Genomic DNA, 23,025 nt, shown 5'->3' with positions numbered 1-23,025 from the left:
GTTAATACTGACACCTGCTGGTTGATGTTACACTCTACATTCAATTTTAGTTCACCAATGGTACTGTATGCTTTGTGTAGTAATTTCTGGTACGCCTTATGCTATTTTGTGGTACTTTCTGCATCTATTTTAGGCACTTTATGGTGGTTTGAATTATCAGATTTTGACTAGAGGACCTTCATCATTGTCACTTTACATCAAATGAAAAATAAACACATTTATTTGTTTTTACATTTTTATTTCAAGTGCAGTAAACACGACACACATTACATAGAAATATTAAAACACACCAGTGCATTTATCAATAACAAGCAATAGAAGCACACATGATAGAAGAATCTGGTCATTCATGTTCACAATATATAGATCCTTCCTTCTCATTCACAGTTTATAACTCTTGAAAAGATCATCTGCTAAAGGCTAAAAATGTAAATGCAAATGCAAAGATAATGGAAGAGTTTCCTTGAAGTTGAAAGGTTGTTTAGTTACTAAAGGAAAGCACAACCTTTTCTAATTCAAGGTCACTTCTGACTGTTAAAACATTTCCGAGGACCACCTTCCCAAATAAATTTATTTATTTATTTTATTTTACCTTTATTTATACAGGGAGAGTCCCTTGAGAGCAAGCTCTCATTTGCAAGGGAGCCCTGGTGGACAAAGAACATATACAGCATTTACAAAATTACAGGTTAACAAGACAGACAATAAGAACAACAAGAGCATAATTAAATAATTTCAAAGAAAACATGAACACACCCTACGAGGAGTGCTTTCTAAAAGTGCTTTAAAAGAAGCAAGCGGGATCAAGTGATCCATTTTTAGGTTTTCCTGGAGCACATTCCATTTGTTGGGGGCGAACCAAGAAAAAGCGGTCTTTCCTTGTTCGGTCCGCACCCGTGGGACAGACAGTCTGATATAGGACCGCGATCGTGTTTGATAACCTCCACTGTTACAAGAGAGGAGTGAGGATAGGTAAGATAGAAGTTTCCCAATTAATGCTTTATAAATGAGTATGAGACAGTGCTGATCTCTACGCTCCGACAGGGAGGACCAACCCACATTTTCGTACAGAATACAATGATGTGTACTGAAAGCATCACCTGTAACGCGCTATGATATACAGCATCAAGAGTCTTTAAGACGGAAGGAGAGGCATGCATGTAAATCACATCACCATAATCAAAAACTGACATTATCAAAGATTGGACAACAGTTTTTCTGGCCAATAGTGAAAAACAAGACTTGTTTCTATACAAAAAGCAGATTTTTCTCCTCAATTTCTTTGTGAGATGTTCTACATGTACATGAAAAGAAAGTTTGGCGTCCAACCAAATACCAAGATACTTGTAAGAATGTACTGATTGAATTTGGTCGCCTTGAAGCGTACGGATACACAAATTGTCATTTCTGTTTATAGATCTTGAGAACAACATCCACTTTGTCTTAGTGGAGTTCAAAACTAATTTAAGATTGAACAGGGCCCGCTGCAACAAATCGAAAGCGGCCTGCAAAGATGAGACGGCCTGTGCCGGGGTGGGTCCGAAGCAGTATAAGATTGTGTCGTCCGCATAATAATGGACGTTGCAGAGATCAGAAGGAAGAAAAATGTTATTTATATAAAGAGTGAACAGGATAGGCCCGGAAATGGAACCTTGGGGCACGCCCTTCCTGATGTCCAATGAAATGGATTTGATATTTTCCGCTATTACAGACTGTTTCCTTCCAGTCAGATAGTTAGTAAACCATTTGACTGAGGGGTCATCTAATCCGATGGCAGACAACTGATCAATCAGGATGTTGTGGTCTACTGTATCGAAGGCCTTGGAGAGGTCTACAAAGAGAGCCGCACAGTGCTGGCGGCTATCCAGGCCATTCAAAATGTTATTCAAAACGAGGGATGTGGCAGTGGCCGTGCTATGGCCGGGTCTAAAACCTGATTGATGAGGCTGAAGAATGTTGTATGTATCTAGAAATGCACGGAGCTGTATGTTCGCCAAGGTTTCAAGCACCTTGGCTAGGCAGCACAATTTAGAAATGGGACGGTAATTATTTAGATCGCTCAAGTCACCACCTTTAAAGAGGGGTGTAACTTGAGCAGTTTTCCATATGGCCGGGATCTCGCCCGTGACAAATGTTAAATTAAATATATGGGCAATTGAGGGGGCGACCAGGTCAGCGCCAAGGCATAAAAGGAACGGTGCAATGTTGTCCTCACCCTTGGATTTCCTGGTATTCAATTTGGATGATAGCTTATCATTCTGATATCTTGACGTGAGAGATCCTCTGCAGCCCACTAGGTGGTGCTCTGAGGCCCACCAGTGGGCTGCAGCCCAGTGGTTGAGAAACACTAGTTCAGTACACCACAGAGACAGTGTGTTCACGCCTTCAGACTCTGTAGAGATCCACTGCCTAGCCACTGAGCCTGAAAAACAACAATAATAACAACAACAACAACAACAACACATTAGTAAGTTAACCATCTTGCAAACTGTTTTGCAGATTAGTGTAGCCTATTGTCTATTTCAAAAAAGACAAATTTTCTCAGTTGTGGTTATGGTCAGTACCATAATGTAAACATGTCATCGGAATGACACTGGCACTCCACCGGCCAAGTTTAATCAAAATCAGATGAGCAGTGTAGCAATCACGGCTTTTCAAAGTTTGACATTTTGAGCTTTAATTACAGCGCCCCCATCAGGGCAATTTTTTAAAGCCTGTGCCAAAATGTGATGCGTCGCAAGTTTCATCAAACTTGTACCAGTGGTGTCTGAGATAGTTTGAGTTTAACATTTTAATTCTAGTCCATCCTCATAATTTGTAAGCATAACTGGATGTGTGGTACGAGTTTCCTGTCACATGAATTTGAGTTACGGCCTTTCAAAGTTTGAGATTTTGACCTAGAAGACATCTGAAGCACTGAAGAGGTGATAGATTTAAAAAGCTTGTAATACTTTGTAACATTGTACTTGCCGTGAAGAAGGCCTTAATGGCTGCAACACTTTGGGATGTTTTTAAATGACTACAGTAAGCCATGAAGTATTAAAGGCTTTTGAAATCTATCATCCTCTTGAGTGCCTCAGATGTCTTCTATAACTAACTAGCAGGTTCCCAAAACTAAAAAGCAACAGAGGGACACCTTTCTACATGCAAGCAACACTCCATGTATTCGTTTTTTGACTTTGAAATTTTGGGCAGTGGTGGCCTAAAGGTTAGGAAAGCGTGCTTGTGACCAGAAGGTTGTTGGTTCAATCCCCAGGACTGGCAGGGTAAATCTGGGTGGGGAAAGTGAAATGGCAGCGCTTGCCTCTCCCTCATTACCAGCACTGAAGTGCACTTGAGCAAGGCCCTTAACCCCAACCGTTCCAGTGGAGCTGGTCAGTGGTCAACAGATCAGACTGTTGTTGACACCCCCACTGTATAAATAAAGGTTAAAAAAAATAGTGCCCCATCAAGCCAATTGGTGGAGGCTGTTTTAATTGTATTAAAACAAATGATTTGTCCCCCCATGAGTTAATTGCATGGAGTGGGGGGGGGGGGGGTGTATGTATGCATTAGCATGTGATTCTTCCTGGTAAGCAAAGTAACCCAGGAGTGCTGGTCCAGTTGTAATAACAAGAGCTGCTCAGTGCTCACCCAGCATCACTGTTGGGTCTGTTGAAGTTGACAGCAGCATCCTGGACTCCCTCCTGTCTCTGGGGCTGATCCAATTGGACGAGGGAGTAGAGAGGATCCGCCTCCTGTCTCTGGGGCTGATCCAATTGGACGAGGGAGTAGAGAGGATCCGCCACCTGTCTCTGGGGCTGATCCAATTGGACGAGGGAGTAGAGAGCTACATCTGAGATGGTGTCGTACACATGATCAGGGTGGTTTGACTGATGGGTAGAGAACATAGAACATGAATATACACACATATATATATATATATATACATATATACTGTATATACAGGTAAAAGCTGCAGTGCCCATACAAATAAAGGAAAATGTATTTCTGTGGTACTAGAAAGATATTGATGACAGACCAATTTAAGAAATAAGAGCAACGGAGAAAAGGTGTAACATTTCCTAAACAATGTTTTGTTTAATTACTGAACCTGCACAGAGTTGTCTGTTGTCCCAGGTCCAGGGGGTTGAGTGGAGGTCCTCTTTCTTCTGATTAGTGCAACAAATGAATGAATGAATGAATGAATGAATAAATGAATGAATGAAGAAAAGGAATTTAATGTCATTGTTCTGAAACAGAGCACAGCTCACCTCATCCACAGGAAGACAGAGAGGAGTATGACAGCCAGGAGAACAGCAGCGGTTCCTGCAGCTGCTGCTATGTAGTGTAAGTGATGTAATATGTTTGTGATTCTTACCAATGCAGAGAATTGTCCATAATGTGAGGAACAGTTATGAATTTCAAATGCAAAATAATCTATACCTGTAACACCTAAACACACCTCATCAAATATCTTAAAGCCGTACTCACCTGTGACAGTGAGAGTATCTTCAGGGGAGTTGATGTGTTGGAGGGTTGCGACAGCACAGGAGTAGTTTCCTGAATGCTGGCTGCTGCCTGGGTCTAGCACCAGGTGTTTGTGCTGGCTCTCTGGTGAGGTCAGAGGTCGTCTGTTGTAGTACCAGATATAGGTGGTGTTGTCAGCCAGAGGACAGCTGGTGCTACAGGTCAGTGTTACTCTCTGGCCCTCTGTCACCACAGCAGGTGGAGTCACCTGCACTGTCAGGGCTGAGAGATAGTTAGATCACTCAGTGTTAAAGAGATATTTAAATCGGGACAAAATTATGGAAGGATGTTCTTATTTCATTATTGAAATCACAGATGGAAAATGTTAAATGATAAATGACACAACAAAAATGAAAGCTTACCTGTCACAATTAAAGTGACTCCAGGGCCACCAGATTTTTGCTTTTCCAGGTCATCAATTAGGAATTTGAACGTGTATTCTGCTGAGTCACTTCTTGTCAGGTTTGTGATTGTCAGGATGTGGTGATTCATCGTGTTCTCATGATACACATGACGTGCATCTTCTGTCACACTTTCACTAAGCATCATGCCAGGTTTCCTTATACTATAACCTAATTTAGGCTTGAGCTGGTCACTGGGATATGAATAATCACTAGAAATGTCCACTGAAGAGCCTTCCAGGGCACAGATTCTCCTGCTGACGTAATTCACACTCCAGCAGTTCTTACCCTCAATACCTGAAATATAGATGAAAGAGTAAAAGTGAAATCTCACTTTGAATGATTGAATATCACTTTTAAATATAATACTCGCATCATTTGATCATCTATGGTGAAGAGAGAGAGGAAGGAATGAGGAGATGATTATGTGACAAAGGGCTGGACTTGAACCCAGGATGTCCCAGTTCATTTGACCTGATTTATTTTCTACATGATCTCACACACATCCAAAAACTCTAAACAGTTTGCAGACATTCATTTAGTTTGACAATTATTGATAGTTGACTTGAGTTAAGTTGTGGACCAGTGATGTCATCGGAACTAAATCATTGGGTTGAAGTCCAATGAAATCACTGGTCCATAACTGAACTCAAATCAACTCTCAATAACCGTCAAACTAAATGAATGTCTGCAAAACTGTCTACAGTCCACCAACCAGGACTCATTCCCCACCGCGTCATATCTGTAGGAACGTCTGTCCAACCTGGAAGTACCGTGACCAGGCATTGAACCCGGATCTCTGCAGTGGTAGCAGAATGCTTTTACCTCTACACTACCCAGACACCCCATTACATTACATTACATTACGTCATTTGGCAGACGCTTTTATCCAAAGCGACTTACAATAACACATTTTTGTCAGCAATAGAGCAATTCGTCGGATGTCGGTGGCAGGTAGGCCGGCCACACCCCCTCAGATCATGTTTCTTACTGTCTTTTAAACATTGCAGACTAATCAAACAAAGGTTTCATAGCAGAAGTTCTGCAGTACTCTGAGTTGTTTCATACTCACAAACTGCAGGAGAGCGTAAATCCTTATGGGTTATCACACCACAGGCGTAGCCGTCAACAGAAGCGCTGGAAGTAGAGATGTGGTCTTTGGAGGGTTTAATTCGTCCATTCTTGAACCAGATGGGTTTGCGGTCAGTGCAGTTGGTGTTACAGGTCAGTTTGACATCGTTTTTATCTCTGGTTACAGTATCAGTCACTTCAACATGTAGTTCTGGGAGATGAGGAATACATTTTACAGTTACATGGCAATTTTCTTGATTATATGTTTAATGTGAAATAGCAAAGCAGGCTTATTAAGAAAAAAAGTTTGCCCATAGAGACTGATAAACATTCTAGATTATTTAATGCACTAAAATACTTCTGTGAGTTACTGAGTGAACAGGATGGAGAACAGCTAGTCTGTAACCTGTGGGATATGTGATGGAGCAGGGCTGCTCAGAAGGACACATCCTCCCTTCAGCATAGGTCACACTAAAGCAGGCTGATGTGACAGAATCTGGAGGAAAAGACACAACATGCAGTCTTATATTAATCAACTTCATTACAGTACTGGAGTGGAAACCTATTCACCTTATTCTTTGCCCACACATGGACGCTTCCGCATTACGTCATTTTGTAATAGTATTTCCGTTTTGACTTGCCAAAAACTCCGCAGGCAAGATGGCTGCGCACACTCCGCTCCTAAAGTGACAAAATTACTCCCCCATAAACTAACATATCTTGGCCAATACGTATGTAACATACAAAATAAAACAACCCGTAATATCTTAATTTTATGTAGAATGCAGAGGACATGTAACTGTTTAGTTAAACTTGCATTCCAGGAATATTGTGCTCTTAAGATGACGTTAGTGGAGTGGACGTTAGGTTGCGCACCTATGTTAGGTTGTGTAACCTATGTGCGATTCGAAATAACGCATCCGAGATAGAAACGTTATGAATATAGCCACGTTATAAACAACAAACTAACGCTGGTGATCCATATGGAATCAGTGTTACTCGAAATGGTTAACGGTTATATAAATTTGGTCATTCAGTGGCATTTTACTGCCATATAACATAACTAACTAGTGGCTAATATTATTAGCCACTAGTGGCCTTCGCAACTAGCACTGAACCGGAAGAACAAATACGTTTGCGTTGAACGCGGAAGAGAGAAAAAGTGGGCGTGGTGAATAAGGTGAATGGGGGGGGGGGGGTACATTACATTACAGTATCATATTAATGAGCATAATTAGTTAAACATTTATTTTATCACAATATTTATTAGTCATAATTTTGGTTTTTCATCATAGCTATATACAGCCCTTTTATTATTTTTAAGAAAATATGTCTTTCTTGTTTCTTTATCATAATTCTCTAATGTCAAAGATGTTAGGAGCTAATGTCACCACTGACCCACTGAGACTTCAGGGGTCCTGAACTGCTCGTAGCCTTTGACAGCACAGGAGTATCTGACTGCTTCCTCGCTGCTGACCAGCTGTTGGTACCAGGGAGACCAGTCCTGATAGAGGAACTCTCCATTCTTGTACCAGTTGTAGGCTGTAGGGGTTTCAGTCAGATCACCGAGTGCACAGCGGGTGCTACATATCAGTGTTACTCTCTGTCCCTCTGTCGCTGTGACAGGAATCACATTCACCTGGAGGTCTGGAATGACAAATAACTGTTAAATGTACTGATATTATTCTCAAAGTAATACATCACTGACAAAGAACCACTGTACCTGCAACATGGAGATAAATTCCACTGGACAAATTCCATTTTGAGTTGAGGAAGTCAGTAGCATCTCCGCAAAAGTACGTATCGTCATCAGTCTCTCTTAAATCATTGATTGTTAGAGTGGAGTTACTCTCTTTAGACTTATCATAGATAACACGATCATCTACAGAGACCATCTTATGGTCCTTCCAGTCTACAGTATACCATATCTTGCTTGAAGTGGGATGTGTAACTGAGCAGGGCAGATCCACTGATGAGCCCTTCAAGGCACAGATGTGGCTGCTTGCTTGTCCCATAAATCCTGAAACAGAAGCTTACATTAACAAAATATCTGGACAGATTTCTTCATCTAAAATCATGGCTTTATAGGCTATTTGAATGATGATAGCATGCTGTGAATTAAGTGCACTTGAAAAGTTCATTTTACCACTAGAAAGACCACAGCAGTCATTTGGACCTTTTTGAAATGTAGGCAATAACTTTGTTGAATTTAAAAATACAACGCTGCTGGTAGCTGACTTTTCCTAAAAGTTTCTGTATTGTCATTTAAAATCGTTTTTATATGAATTACACAAAAGGCAAAGAAAATATATTTTTTACCTAGAAAGACCATAGGTGGTCATTTTGACCTCACTGAATTTCTCAGGGGTTGTAGACCTATTTTTAGTGTAGCCTATAGGCCTACATTTCGGTGTTGTTTTGTCTTTTTAAAATATATGTTAACACAATAAATGCATTAATCTCTCAATTGGGTATTTATGAACAGACTGCGTTTACATGGACTTGAGTATCCCGGTTATGAGGCTTATCCTGGTTTTGATCATATTCGGGATATGGCGTTTACATGGAAGAGAGAGAAAGCAGGTTACTCATACGCCTGGAGCGTGATTTCTAACCCCACATAGGATAAGCAATAGCCACGCCCTGTGGCGCCGGGATTGGCCAGGAGCAACACTGGAGGGCACGCAGCCCAGCGATTTCATGAACCAACTGAATAGCTCTTGAGAACAGACAGCGATTTCGAGAGCGGACATTGAAATTAATTATGGTCACCAGGGCCGATTTTACCAACGGGCTTACCGGGGCTGAAGCCCCGGGGCCTGGGACATCAAGGGGCCCAAAAAAAAAAAAACATTTTTTTTGTTTTTTTTTTTGGGGGGGGGGGATTTACTTAACTCTCCCTGTAACAAATGCCTCTGGAGAGCGCTCCTTTTCAAAACTTGGGCTTGTCAAGAACAGGATACGGTCTACAATGGGACAAGAAAGGCTCACCCACTTGACATTGATGTCATTGGAAAGTGACATTGTTAGAACATTGGACTTCACCACTCTAGTCAAACGCTTTGCCACGGCAAAAGTCAGGAAGAAGACATTTCAGGTACGAACAGACTTGAATACTGCTTGATTGATTTGTGCAATAATTGAATAACCATGTGTGTGTGCACTGTAATAATAACAGCAATAATAAATACTAAATAATAATAATAAAAGTGCTTGTTGTGACATCTCAGTGGCAATGTTTTATTTCCAATCAGGCTGTTTATGAAAGAACATGATGGCTAAACCTACAGTTTGTGTTTGTAAGTTAGAATGCTGACAGGAGAGCAGGTGGTGACATGAAAGTTAGTGAGAAAAGGAGAAGATACTGAATAATGACATCACAACAGTATAATCCTAATGTTGATTTAAAATGAGATATTCCTTTAAATACGGCTAAAAAAGGTTAAAAAAAAAACACTCAAATTTTTTTCGCCGGCGCCCAACGGGCGCCGCCGACACTCCCTTCAGCTTGAGGGGGGGGCCCTGCAGAGATGAATAGCCCCAGGGCCCATGAAGTGTAAAATCGGCCCTGATGGTCACCTACCTTCCTTAGCATAGTAATAATAATAAGCATAATAATTGTAATCTACACAATGTACACAATCTACAAAAACATGCAATAATATAAACGGTGTTGTGTTCACGTTCATAGCTCATATAATATAATGTATCATATCGTTAATTTCAAGCTCAATTCTTACCCAGAGAAAAGGTACAGCACTGAAAATGTAACAAGCAATAGTTTTTTAAACATCTTTATTTTAAAAGATGAAAAACCCCAGGTGCTTTAGTCCCAAGCTTCAATGCTCCTGGCCAATCCCGGCGCCACAGGGCGTGGTTATTGCTTATCCTATGTGGGGTTAGAAATCACGCCACGGGCGTCGCTGTAATAGGGCAGCATTTCGATGCTTTCTCCTATCTAAGCTGCCAGGCATTTCATTATTTCATCACCGAAAGACAAAACTCGGCAAAACTCCATTTCCTCATCGCTCCAGAAGTGAGACTTTTAAGTCGAATTCCACTGACATTTGCGCGTGAGCCCATCACTGTGAGTATTTCCAGGTAAAACGATTCTGTGCGGGACCTACAGCAGCGAGGGTAGAGAGGAAAATGCCTGGAGTCAACAGGTGTTACGCGCAAATCAACCCCCCTGTACATGCGTGCCCCCCTTATGTAAATGCATGCATCCACTAGGGGGCGCATGCACTCCACCATTGAATCTGACTGTCTTGACTTTCTTGAAGCAAACTCATTGGCAAACTCGAGTCTGCTATGTCTGCTGCGGGGGCGCGGCTTGGTGGGGAGGCAGTTTTGTCCGACCAGCAAACAAGCTTTGTTAGAATAGAATATACACCCAGGTGTATCTTGCTAATACGTTGAATTACCAGATAAGATGGACTGTAAAAACAGGTCAGTAAAATAAATAAATGCGTCCGGGATAAGGGCTTATCCAGGTTTCTGAAACCGGGATATGATGTTTACATGCGCAAACACAAAAACGGGATAGGCCTACTGCAAAACCCCGACAGTAACCGGGATACTCAAGTCCATGTAAACGCAGTCTTATCCCGGGGCTCACGCGCAAAAATTGTATCAACATCAACAACCTCTTCTGCAAATCCAATTTACAAATAATCATTATTTGACAAGAGATACTAACACACAGTCACTTCATACCTGAGAGTAGCAATGCCACAAACACGCATCCAAGTCCTGCCAACAACATGGTCCTTCAACCTCCACAAAGATGACTGTCCGTAAGAAGCGTCCGTATCACAAATCCATCATTCATGAAATGATTTATCCAAATCAACAGCACTCTGCTGACAGTGAGTGAGGGGTGAAAAGGTCAAGTTCTGCTTTTCGACAGAATAGGTCATGTGGGCGGTCTGCACAAAGCATGCATCATTTCCTTCGTCTTTACAGGAAGGCTGGTCGTGGTGGTGGTGTGTGTGTGTGTGTGTGTGTGTGTGTGTGTGTGTGTGTGTGTGTGTGTGTGTGTGTGTGTGTGTGTGTGTGTGCGTGTGCGTGTGCGTGTGTGTGTGTGTCATCAGCTGTCATGCACAGCCTGTCATGCGTAAGATGACTCAGACTACAGGATTTTTGGCCCGATTTATGCCCGATTTACCCCTCCCGAGAATCTGAGGAGAAATCTGGCCTGGCAGCTTGGTCGGGCCGATGTTTGGCACAGATTATCTTGTAATGTGAGCGGTTTGCAGATCCAATCTTAAAGGGGTAGTGTTACAAAAATTATTGTTTCAAAAAGAGAAAATGAAAGTAAGTATTTGTGATCATCAAAAACAAGTTACTTGAGGAATACCTGGAACCCTGGATAATGAAATTATTTTTTTGCAAAGATATGGAAAATGTAAACCCTGTGGGGTCATTTTTGACCCCAGTTGTGTATTAAAGGGTTAACATCAGTCTAGCATCTATAGAAAAGAGAGAGCATTATCTGTATCACCCACAGAAGAAACATCCATGCATCTGCCATGATAACACATTTTCTGAGAAAAGATGATAGAAAAATAGAAATATAAATGTTGTGGTTTGGGTATAGGGTGATCAAATCAAAATGACCAAATTGCAGAACAGCCATGTTGATTTTGCAGCACATTGCAGGACAGTTGATTAATAGCCTGCTCAATAAAAGGTAGGAAACATCTTCACATGTTTTATTCTTTAAATTATTTTACAAATTCACTGAATAGAGCAAGGCCTAAAAAACTCACCATTTGAATGGAAAGAAAACAGGTGAATAGCTACAATCATAAATCAAATGTTATGCAACAAAACAAAGCAAGCAGCTTGTGGTGCTCAAAACGGCAAAAACATACATTTGAAAAACTCAACAGCAATGTCTCTTTCCAGAAAGAATTACCTGGTTACCCAAGATAACACAGACCTAGTTGTGAGCAGTTTCATGTAGGAACTAGCTAGCAGCTAGCGGGTGTAGTTCGGTCTAAAGAAAATAGTTCCTACATGAAACTGCACACAACAAGGTTTGTGGATTATCTTGAATAACCGGGTCATGATTTGTGGAAAGAGACATATTGCTGTTGAGTTTTTCAAATGTATGTTTGTTTCACTTAGACCACCACAAGCCGAGTGCCATCCAGTTCCATTGTATTGGAGAAAAGGCAGAAATCTCTATGCCTGATATCTCAAAAACTCAGCAACTCACACCAAAACGATGTAGATGGATAAATAGAATAAAATAGAATAGAATACATGTAACAGGAAAAACATGTCATTTTGGATTTTAGCGTGAGCTGTCCCTTTAGGCCCAGTTACACCAATGATTTGCAACGAGTTTTAGAGCATTGCAGGGAAAAGTTGGAGCGCTGTAAACTGGCCCATCTCATCTCCACTCCAGCCGGCTGATGCAAGTAGTTGCAAGTTGCATCCAGTCTCATGAATCTTTGGTCTAAACTGGGCTTAAGTTATAATTTTGTGGTGCAAATGTTTGTTTCCTGGCTGTTCATAAGAAACCCACAGACGTTGTGACAAACCAGCACACGGACAGAGGAAATGAGACAGGTTTTACTTGGTGTGTGATCTCATCTCAGAAATTTTGTGTTGGTTTCACATCACCTATGTATATATTCCAAGTAAAACCACAGACATTCTAACAAACAAGGAGGGTGGGTTTGGTGGCACTTCTAGTCTGTTTTTTGGCCTCGTTCGCACTGTAGAAATATTAGCTTATCGATATGCTATTCAAGTGTCACATGTGATGTCATACAAATATGAAAAAAATTACTATTACAGTAAATCTTCCTTTTAAGTGTATTGTTTAGGCCATGTGTTTAAGATTAGTTTTTGGACATGGTTGCCTTTATGGGATAGTTCAAATTAAAGATAGAAATTATCATGAGTCTACAAAAAAACCAACTACACAGCGAAATCACTGCCTAAGCTAAGGCATTGTATAAATTGTATTATATCTCAGTGAGGTGAACACATGCCTCAGAGATTCTGTTGAATGAAGATCCCTTTTAAACATTATTTTAACGTGGGTTCTTTGATTGGTGGTTTGTGGATGTCATAAGATGGAATAAAACAACGATCAGCAAGTGTGTGTGTTTGTACAACAGTCAGTGTGTGGATATCAAATGTGTCTTCAGGGCAATAGGTGAACTGAAATGAACTGACCAGAGGAGAAGGATAACTGCTTTGGAGACTGTGTTCTGAGGCTGTCTCTCGCCAATCTAGAGCTAAGTGTACAGAGCAATGTGTCTCTGTCACATAGACTGTGTCACATGCCATTATGGACAAATTTGAACTAAATTGTATTAAACCACATAAATTCACCAATTCAGGCCAATCACTCTTCTTCAATTTGTACAATGGTAGGCAGCACTGTAAACACACTTTAAAACTAAGAAGAGCAAAACAGCAGCGGTAGCAGGGACCTATCAGAGTTTTTCTAAGGTTGCTTTCATATAAGCTGGTGGACTCGGTGCGATTCGGGGGGGTGAAGTTGCAACATTGTTGCGATTTTGATTTGGTCTGGTTCTCTTTCACACAGCAATTTGTCACAAACGCACCAAACTTTCTAAACAATGTCACATGGTCGAAACAATCACTCATCTATTGGACAGAATAGAGAAGGGAAATGTCTCCTCTCCAGCAGGCTTCTTGCCTGACTGAGGGCTGACTGAACAACACAAGTGAATCCGCAAAACACAAACCATCGAGCAACACCACCTGCGATATTGGGATTTCTGGTGTTACTATTAATAATTATTTAACAAGAATGTGCCCAATATGACCAGATGAGGCAGAAAGCTGTTGAACATTTCATTCTGCAGATGAGAGTAGCCTACGTACCGAAGGAGATAGGCAAGCCGGGGCCAGCTGTTGAGAAATGTGATGTTGTTATGACGACGTATGTCACGACGCAGCGCGCAGGTACTGTACACGTGTGCGCGCCGCAGTGTTTGTTTTGCGCGCCGCAGTGTTTTTTTTTTTTTTTTACAGTGCACCTGAACGCAACATGCAAAATACCCGCTGAATAAGTGTCCAAATGTTCATGTAATTCTGGCCAATACTCCACTTCTGTTATAACATTTCAGTCTGGAAGATATCATCTTTATGACTAAAAGGCTAAATGAATAGCTTAGAAAATGAATAGCCCCGGGGGCCCATGGTACTATTAATCCGGCCCTGGATATATGGGAGGAATAGCAGGTAGGCTGTCACTGTCCCTGATTCCTGAGGGTAAATTGAGTAATGCTGCAGAGAAGAGGAGAAGACATTGAATAAACAACACATCACAACAGTATAATCCTAATGTTAATTTAAAATTAAATATTCCTCTAAATATGGCTAAAAGTCCAAAAAGGGTGGGAGAGAGAATGAGGATTCCAACACAGCAGTGGGAGCAAGTGGTGACATGGAGGTGAGTGAGAAAAGGTGACTGAATAATGACACAACAGTCTAATCTTAATGCTAATCTGGCGACAAAGTGGCCAATTTTTTTTGGGCCACTTTGGCCAAAAAAGGGGCGCTGGCGACAAAGTGGCAAAAAAAAAATTGGCCAAAAAGGGGCGCCGGCGGGTACCGGCAGCCGTCCCCCCCAATGTTGAATCGGTGGCTCCGGCCTTGCAGCACCCCCTACCTAAAAGTACTTCCAGCGCCACTATGCACTGCATGAGTGCATGAGATGCACTGGCACTCTTGTGTTTAGTCCGACCCACGTTTTCAAGCGCGCCAGAGTTCGTTTGTTTGTTCCGCAACAGAGTTCGTTTGCGCTTTCACACCACCCCAAACAAACCGCACTATCCGAGGAAACGAACTCTGGCGCGGTTAAAGCGGACTAAACAGCTTATATGTGAAAGCGACCTAAGAGTACAATTCAAGCACGGTGAAATATTCAGCCTAACATAGATACAGTCGGTCATGTTACTTCCGGTATACAGGAATCAGGGGAAATCAGATTATTGCCCATTACCTGATTATTCTCAGTGATCTGTTTATTGTGTGCATGTAAACACATCATCACTGCTGGAGAGACGCTCAGTGTTGTAGAATGTCAGTGATCTATTAGCAGCATCTTTGAAACTGTCACTGATTGAAAAATAATGAGTTTGCTCTCCAATGCAATCACAACCTCAGAAATGATTTACTTCTGTTTTTCAGACAGAAGGACATGAGATTATATTGCTTTTTTGTCCATTGTGTGAACCAGCTCATGTAATACAAGTAGTCACCAAATGGAGGCACTGCAGCCACTTAGCTGACTAAATAAATACTTCACTTCTAATCATCAAAGGACTTTGACCCTTGGTCACACACACACACACACACACACACACACACACACACACACACACACACACACACGCGCGTGCACGTGCGCGCACACACACACACACACACACACACACACACACACACACACACACACACACAGGCACACACACACACAGGCATAAGCCACTTATGAATCATGACATCATCACCGTCTGCGACATCATCAGAGATCTATGACATCATAGTAGGAATGATGACATCATCTAACAGTGACATCATTATTGACCAAAATCCTGGATATATAGTCATTCATTTGATGCAGAGCACTATCTGTGGGAAATATTCACCTGTGCGCCGCCAAGACTCATTCGGAAGGATTCCAATTTAATTTGAACAGACTCTGTTTTAAAGGTGCAGTAAAGGACACTTGAAGCAGACCCCTGCTTGTCCTGTAGCCTAATAAGTTTTACCGGGAGAGAGCCAGGTCTTAGATCTTGTTTTTATACCCTTTAAAAGTCGTTGGTTAGATTTCAACGTTACATTTTTGGAGAGACTGTGCGTGCCCGGTTGCATAAGGAGGACCATAATCATGGCGAGACATGATGCTCGAAATTGGCATGACTGCACAAAAATGATCGGACTGCTCAGCTTGGTCACGTCGATATTGATTTCAGGGCAGCAGCCAGAGCGGGTGAAGGTGGAGCCAGAGGTGTTGTCTTTTCCCGGCCAGTCGGTCAACCTGCGCTGTGCCTTCCCTGATGCCACCGGCATTCAGCTCACACAGGTAACGTGGATCTACGAGCCGGAGGAAGGGGAGAGGAGGAACATAGCCGTGTTCATCCCCCCATTTGAGCCCGACTACCCTGACTCGCCCCTGAAGGGCCGGGTCAGCTTCACCACTACTCCCCCCAAGCTGGCCAGCCATTCCATCCAGATCACAGATGTTAAGATGACTGATGAGGGGAAGTACATCTGCGAGTACGCCACCACCAGTGGAATTGAACAGGGCACCACCTTCCTGCTCACGCTAGCTAAGCCCAGGAACACCGCCTCCCCAGTGACAGTGGTCGCGGGCACTAAGCCGGTGGTTGTGGCGCGCTGTGAGTCGGCGGATAGCCGCCCCGCTGCCCAGATCTCCTGGGTGACCACTGCCAACGGCAACGCCACCACGGCGTCCAAGCCGGGCGCCGACAACACCGTGACCGTGACCAGCGAGTACCGCATGATCCCCACGGCGCAGGACGACGGCCGAGACATCAGCTGTGTGGTGAATCACAGGACCCAGGCCAAGGCAGAGAGCTTCAAGATGAAGCTGGCCGTAGAGTACCCCCCTCAGGTGACGATAGTGGGCTATGACAATAACTGGCACGTGGGTCGTACGAACGTGGTGCTCACCTGCCAGGCGACAGGCAACCCCATCCCTACCATCACCTGGAAGACGCTGACAGGAGAGATGCCAGACACGGTGGTGATCACCGAGAACAAGCTGACGGTGCTTAAGGTGGACGAGGCCGTCAACAACACTTTTGTCTGCGAGGTCAAGAACGGCATGGAGCAGATCACCGTCATGGTCAGAGAGCCCTCAGCGAACCCATCCAATGCCAAGGAGCAGGTCACCGTCATGGTCAGAGAGCCCTCAGTGAACCCATCCAATGCCGGCGTGGTGGCAGCGGCTGTGATTGGCTCCCTGCTGGCCCTGCTCTTAGTCGCCGCTCTCATCGCCGTCCTCGTCACCCGTAACCGCCGGCAGCAGCAGGGTTAACATACATACATACATACATACATACATACATACATACATACATACATACCGGTACATACATACATGCATACATGCATACATACATACATACATGCATACATACATACATACATACATACATACATACATACATACATACATACATACCGGTACATACATACATGCATACATACATACATACATACATACCGGTACATACATACACACATACATGCATACATGCATACATACATAAAACACTGCGTATTATGAGGGAGATGGATCTATTTCCGTGCCGACGGCGGCAAGGACATCAAGTTTCCCCAATTTCTGCGGCGGCAAGAAGGCCAGCAAGGGGGGCGCGGGCAACGGCGGCGGCCCGGGTGCCGGAAACGACAACGGCCCCCATCTGTACAGCAAGGGCTCGGCTGACCAGGGCCTCGACGCCGAGAAAAACAACCCCCACCAGCCGCTCACCATGGGGGGGCGCCCCGACGTGGTGCCTACCACCCCCACCGCCCAAGACATCCTGCTGAGCAACGAGCTGGACAAGGCGGAGAGGAGGAAGGTTGACGAGCTGGAGGAGGAGGAGGAGGAGGAGCGCTACGACCACTTCGCCGGAGGGCCCCCCATCCTGCAGCTCCGCCCGCCCCACGAGCAGGACGATATGATCAGTTAGCCAGGGTAAACCCATCCCCCAGTGACCTGCTCTCAGTCATTGACAAAGACGCACTCTCTGATTGGCCGATCACGGCAGGACTGATATTGGCAGTCATGCCGTCACTCATTGGCTGCGATTCTGCGTGGGTCTGCGACTCGCCCCAGAAATAGATTTGAATGGGCAGCGTTCCAGACCGTAGTGACTGGGAACAGGTCTGAGAGCAGGTCACGTGGGGGCTGGGTTTACCCAGGCTAATGATCAGTGGCTACCTGGACGACGATATGGAGTCCCAGAGGGACGGCTTCGTCCTCTCGCGGACTTACGTATAGAGGAGAGGAGAGGAGGAGGGGCTGAGAGGAGCAGAGATGGAGGCAGATATCTTTACACAGAGCGATGCGTCCTCGCATTTGAAATAACCGACCACAGCAGCAGCTTCGCTCATAACGGAGCTGCTTTAGGGAGGTACGGTGGGGCAGTGGTAAGCGCTGCCGCCTCACAGCTCGAAGGTCCTGGGTTCGATTCCCACCTGGGACGATGTGAACGCTGAAGGAATGTGTGCCCGTCCGCATGTCCTCGAGTGCCCACCGCCCGGGTGGGGTCGTCAAAAGGGCCTTTCTGTGTGGAGTTTGCATGTTCTCCCCGTGCCTCCCGGGGGTTTCCTTCATATAGGAACCCCCTTCACCAAAAACATGCAATATCCTGGTTGCTAATGTGGTTCCTCCTCTGGTCATTAAGGGCGCCTGTTCAGAGGGAGGGGAACTGGTTGGAATAGCGTGAACCTCCCACGTGCTATGTCCTACCGGTGAAGCTTCCTCTGTCAGGTGAAAAGAAGCGGCTGGCTAACTGCCCATGTCTCGGAGGAAGCATGGAGCCAGTTTCGGCTCTCCCCAGATCGGCAGAGGGTGGAGTAGCAACCAGGATAAAGAAATTACGTTAGCACTAATGGGGGATAAAAATGGGATAAAAAATCGGGGGGGGGGGGGGGGGGGGGAATAAAAATAAATAAATAACGGAGCTGCTTCATTGAAACAAGGTCGTTAGTTCAGTTTGTTTCTGGGAGCACTGTGGATGCTGACTGCTCAAACAGGCAAGTTCTCCATTGAGCATGGCTGCATCACTGCTTCGTCTCAAGTGCGAGTGAGTTCACATGAGCCATAGGGGGTCTTATTCCTCTTTACTCTCTTTAATCTTTGTCCCTTCTGTCGGGATAGGCTAAACTAAATCGGCTGTCTCTACTACTGTGTCTTTCTTCAATCGAAGAGGTCCAATAGTGCCATACCTTCACTGCGACGCATACTGTATATAATAATAAAGAAGCATGCACGACATGTTCCTTTTTCTATGGTAGCTATTATAGAAATCCAGAAGTCTTCTGTAGTACTACTATAATTGGAGCCGTCTCTCTGGATGTCCGGAGTTGCACAATGTGATGATGTCACTGCTGATGATGTCACGATGTCTATGACATTACCGATGATGTCACAATGCCTGCGATGTGATAGGATGTTGGATGTTGTTGTGTTCATATGATCACAAATCCAGAAGTCTTCTGTAGTACTACTATAATTGGAGCCGTCTCTCTGGATGTCCGGAGTTGCACAATGTGATGATGTCACTGTTGATGATGTCACGATGTCTATGACATCACCGATGATGTCACAATGCCTGCGATGTGATAGGATGTTGGATGTTGTTGTGTTCATATTGTTACGGCTGTGCCGTTTCTTTTATTGTGTTGTCGTAGAGTTTTGCTAAACCTAAACTAATCGTCGCCATTTTGGGGGTTTGCAGTTCAGTGTGTGAACTATGTTGTCTTGGTAGTTGCTCTTTGACTGTCTTCCTACAGAGTCCTTTCTGATTGGTCGGCTTGGGGAGAAGATTGGCGATTGGGAACTGCTGTGATGGGTGTTGCAGATTGGCAGCTGATTGATACAGAGCCTTTATATGCTCCAGTCTGAAGATGGCAGATCAGAGGCAGGCAGTAACTGATCTGTGCAGTGCTGCGCCTCTCATCCAGAACCTCTGTTTTGTTAACTGTTTAGTATTGGTTTAGTTTTGTTACCTCTGGTGTTGTGTTTATTTTAGTGGGACTCAACCATTTGTATTAGCTGCTGCTTTCTTCCAGCCTTAGCTTTGGCTGCTAACTCTCACCAGGCTTCAGCCTAGGAAATTTATGTTCATAGCACTTTAACATCTAGATAGCAATGGAATGCATGAGGTCATGACCTTACAAGACAAACAGACTCAGTCCATGACCCTGCAGTCACCATCAGAGCGGATAACTGTACTTGTCAGCATCAAGACTGCATTCAGAATGGTGTTCCTCTTTCTATCTGGAGGTGTTAAACAACAAACCCCAAAATACTCATGTCAGCATGCATTTTCAGTTGACTGAGGCCTTTTGGGGTGAAGAGGGCAAGAGATGTTAGCATGAGACAGTCATAAACGGACACAAATGTTACCATGAAGCAGGCATGTTTCCTTTTGAAGCTAACAGCAATAAAATGAATAATGAATAACAACAACAACAATAATAATAATAATAATAATAATAATAATAATAATAATAAATGAATAATAATAATAGATGAATAAATGAATAAATGAATAATAATAATAGATGAATAATAATAATAATAAAAAGGCAGTCAGGGACAAATAATAATAATAACAATAATAATAATAATAAATGAATAATAATAATAATAATAAATTAATAATAATAAAGAATAATAGAAAAGGCTGTCTGCATCTGGTCCCCGGGCCGCAAGTTGAGTATTACTGTCTTTAGATAACGGTAGGCTGAAAACTACTTCCCTAAATGTGTTCGCCACAGGCTTTTCTTAACTCTGCCTGTTAACTGGGGGTGCGAGATACACCCTGTCACTAACTGTGGAGGCGACAATTTAATAATGAGGAATGAAGCCATTTGGTGCATTGAAACCAATAAAATATAATATATAATAATAAGAAATACTAATATAAATTATAATAATAAGAAATGATAATATGTGAGTTTGAGGAGTTTTGAGGAGAGTTTGAGGAGGCTGTAGTTTACTACAGGACAGGGTGGTATAGGTTATCAAATAGATCTCTACAGGGGTGGAATAAGTTATCAACTGCATACCGGTATGTACGCTGTGAGGGGGGGCCCTTTATGTGACCATGCCATGCCATCATGTCATAATCCACCTGGGCATAAGATGTTGGGAGAAGTACATTCCTCTATACTGGTGGAGAGGAGTGGAACAAGATCCCTAACGGAATTAAATCTGCATATTCTCTAAATGGTTTTAAAAACCTGAAAAAAATTATTGCTGAGTAAACTAGAGTAATGTGCAAGGCGAGCCGTCCACATGTGTGTCCACTTGTGTGTCCACTTGTGTGTTTTTGTTGATTGTTCTATTTGGTTTATTCGATGTTATGTGTTACTGTATCAAAGGTCAAAGGTCAAAGGTCAAAGGTAGTTTTATTGTCCCCGCAGGGAAATTGGTTTGCAGACAGGGAAATCTAAAAACACACGTAGTGCAGCACAAACACTAAAACAGGCACAAAAATACTCACATAAAACCACAAGGGCTAAAAACAAACAAACACTTAAGAGTCAAGATAAAACTACAGCTAAAAACATACATACATAAAACATAAAAGCACAGGGCAATGAACAAGTATCACAAAGTGCAAAAGGTAGCAGCATAAAAAGTGCAAGAGTGAGCAGTAAGGTGCAAACAGGCAAAGTCAGGGAATTATAATTCTAACTGCCGTTTAGCAGCTGAATGGCCGCCGGGACAAAAGAAAGTTTGAGGCGCTTGGTCCTCGTCGCGGGCACTCTAAACCGACGCCCTGAGGGCAAGAGCTCAAATTCTAGATGGAGGGGGTGATCAGGGGCCTCCAGGATGGACGTGGTCTTCCTGATCACCTGCCTCTTGTAGAGGCCGAGGAGCTGGGTTAAGGTGCTCCCAGAAATCTTGCTTGCCACCTTAACTAGGCTACCGAGCCTGTTCTTGTTGGCCATGGTTGTGTTGCCGTACCAGGCCACCATGCAAAACATAAAAACAGATTCAATAAAACTCCTATAAAAAAGTGTCATGAGTTCAGAAGATACATTAAAAGATCGCATTTTTCTCAAAAAGAAGAGACGCTGTTGGACCTTTTTTGATGTGGCAGCAACATGTGAGTCGAAGCACAACTTGTTATCAATAACAACACCCAGGTATTTGTAGCTGTCCACGATCTCAATATCTGTACCTTTGATTCGGGTAAAAGTGTCACTGGGGGGAGCCTTCCTAAAGCTGATGATCATGTCTTTTGTTTTGGATACGTTTAGCTCTAGGAAGGACTCATCACACCAGGTTATAAAATCGTCAACTACAGGACCATGCTGTGATTCCTCCTCACCAAGGAGACTGACAATAACAGAATCATCTGCAAATTTGATGATGAATCTGTTGGGGTGAAAGCTACGACAGTCGTTTGTGTACAAAATATAGAGTAGTGAGGAGAGACAGCAGCCTTGGGGAGAACCCGTAGAAGAATACAATAGAAAAGAAAAGTATGACCAGGGACCATGTTGGAAATAAGTGTTCACACTTTTAGATGTCCAGCCCTTGGATTTTGTCTGCTATATCCATAAAGTCAATCAATCAATCAATCAATCAATCAATCAATCAATCAATCAATCAATCAATAAGATACTCTGGTACCATAGACCTATGAGCATCCTTATGCTTGACCATGGTGTTTGTTATGGCCAATCCATGTCTAAAGCACAGAAGTCCAATAACAGAACACTCAGGTTCAGATCAGCGAAGCCATCCCAATCACGCCCCTCCAAGTGCTGTGAGCATTCCAGTTTTTGTGCTTCGTGTTTCTGATGTTCCTTGATGCCGCAGGGCTAAAATAAATAATACAATTTAGGTGAAAATTTTGGAAACGTGTGTCATTGTCATGATGATTTGAAGAGCTCAAGTCACCTCTATATTTGTCAGAAGAAAATCACAACTGGCCTTAAATGAAATCTAAGAAGGTCCCCTTTAAAATAGGACCAAAAACAATAGTACAAAAGATTGAAAAATGTCCTGACCATGTGCCTAAACCAGGATATGTACCAGCATCTAAAATGCAATTTTCTTTAGGGGTGTTTCACTTCACGAGCTGCTAACTCTGTCACAGCTACCACTAAGGAATGGCTATCATACCAAAATATCATCTACAGACATGTATCTTATCAAAAATCATAAGCAAGTTTTGCCACCTTGAGTGGTACCGACAAGTGAAATTTTGAGCTCTGGCCCACAGACTGAAGGGCCGAGTCTCCGTGGTACGCGTGCTACCAGGTGAGCGAG

The 23,025-nt window shown here is 43.2% G+C and overlaps 1 pseudogene across 1 annotated transcript; it reads left to right on the top strand.

The window, feature by feature from the left end:
* Window positions 1-15,859: 15,859 nt before the first annotated feature.
* LOC310792033 (poliovirus receptor homolog) lies at window positions 15,860-18,009 on the top strand (annotated as a pseudogene). Its single transcript has 3 exons — window positions 15,860-17,035; window positions 17,294-17,694; window positions 17,943-18,009. The product of its transcript is annotated as a poliovirus receptor homolog (transcript).
* The last annotated feature ends 5,016 nt before the right edge of the window (window positions 18,010-23,025 follow it).

The sequence above is a fragment of the Poromitra crassiceps genome (assembly GCF_964638095.1).
Source record: "Poromitra crassiceps genome assembly, chromosome: 17".
Lineage (NCBI taxonomy): Eukaryota > Metazoa > Chordata > Actinopteri > Beryciformes > Melamphaidae > Poromitra > Poromitra crassiceps.
This window is presented reverse-complemented; position numbering and strand designations above follow the sequence as displayed.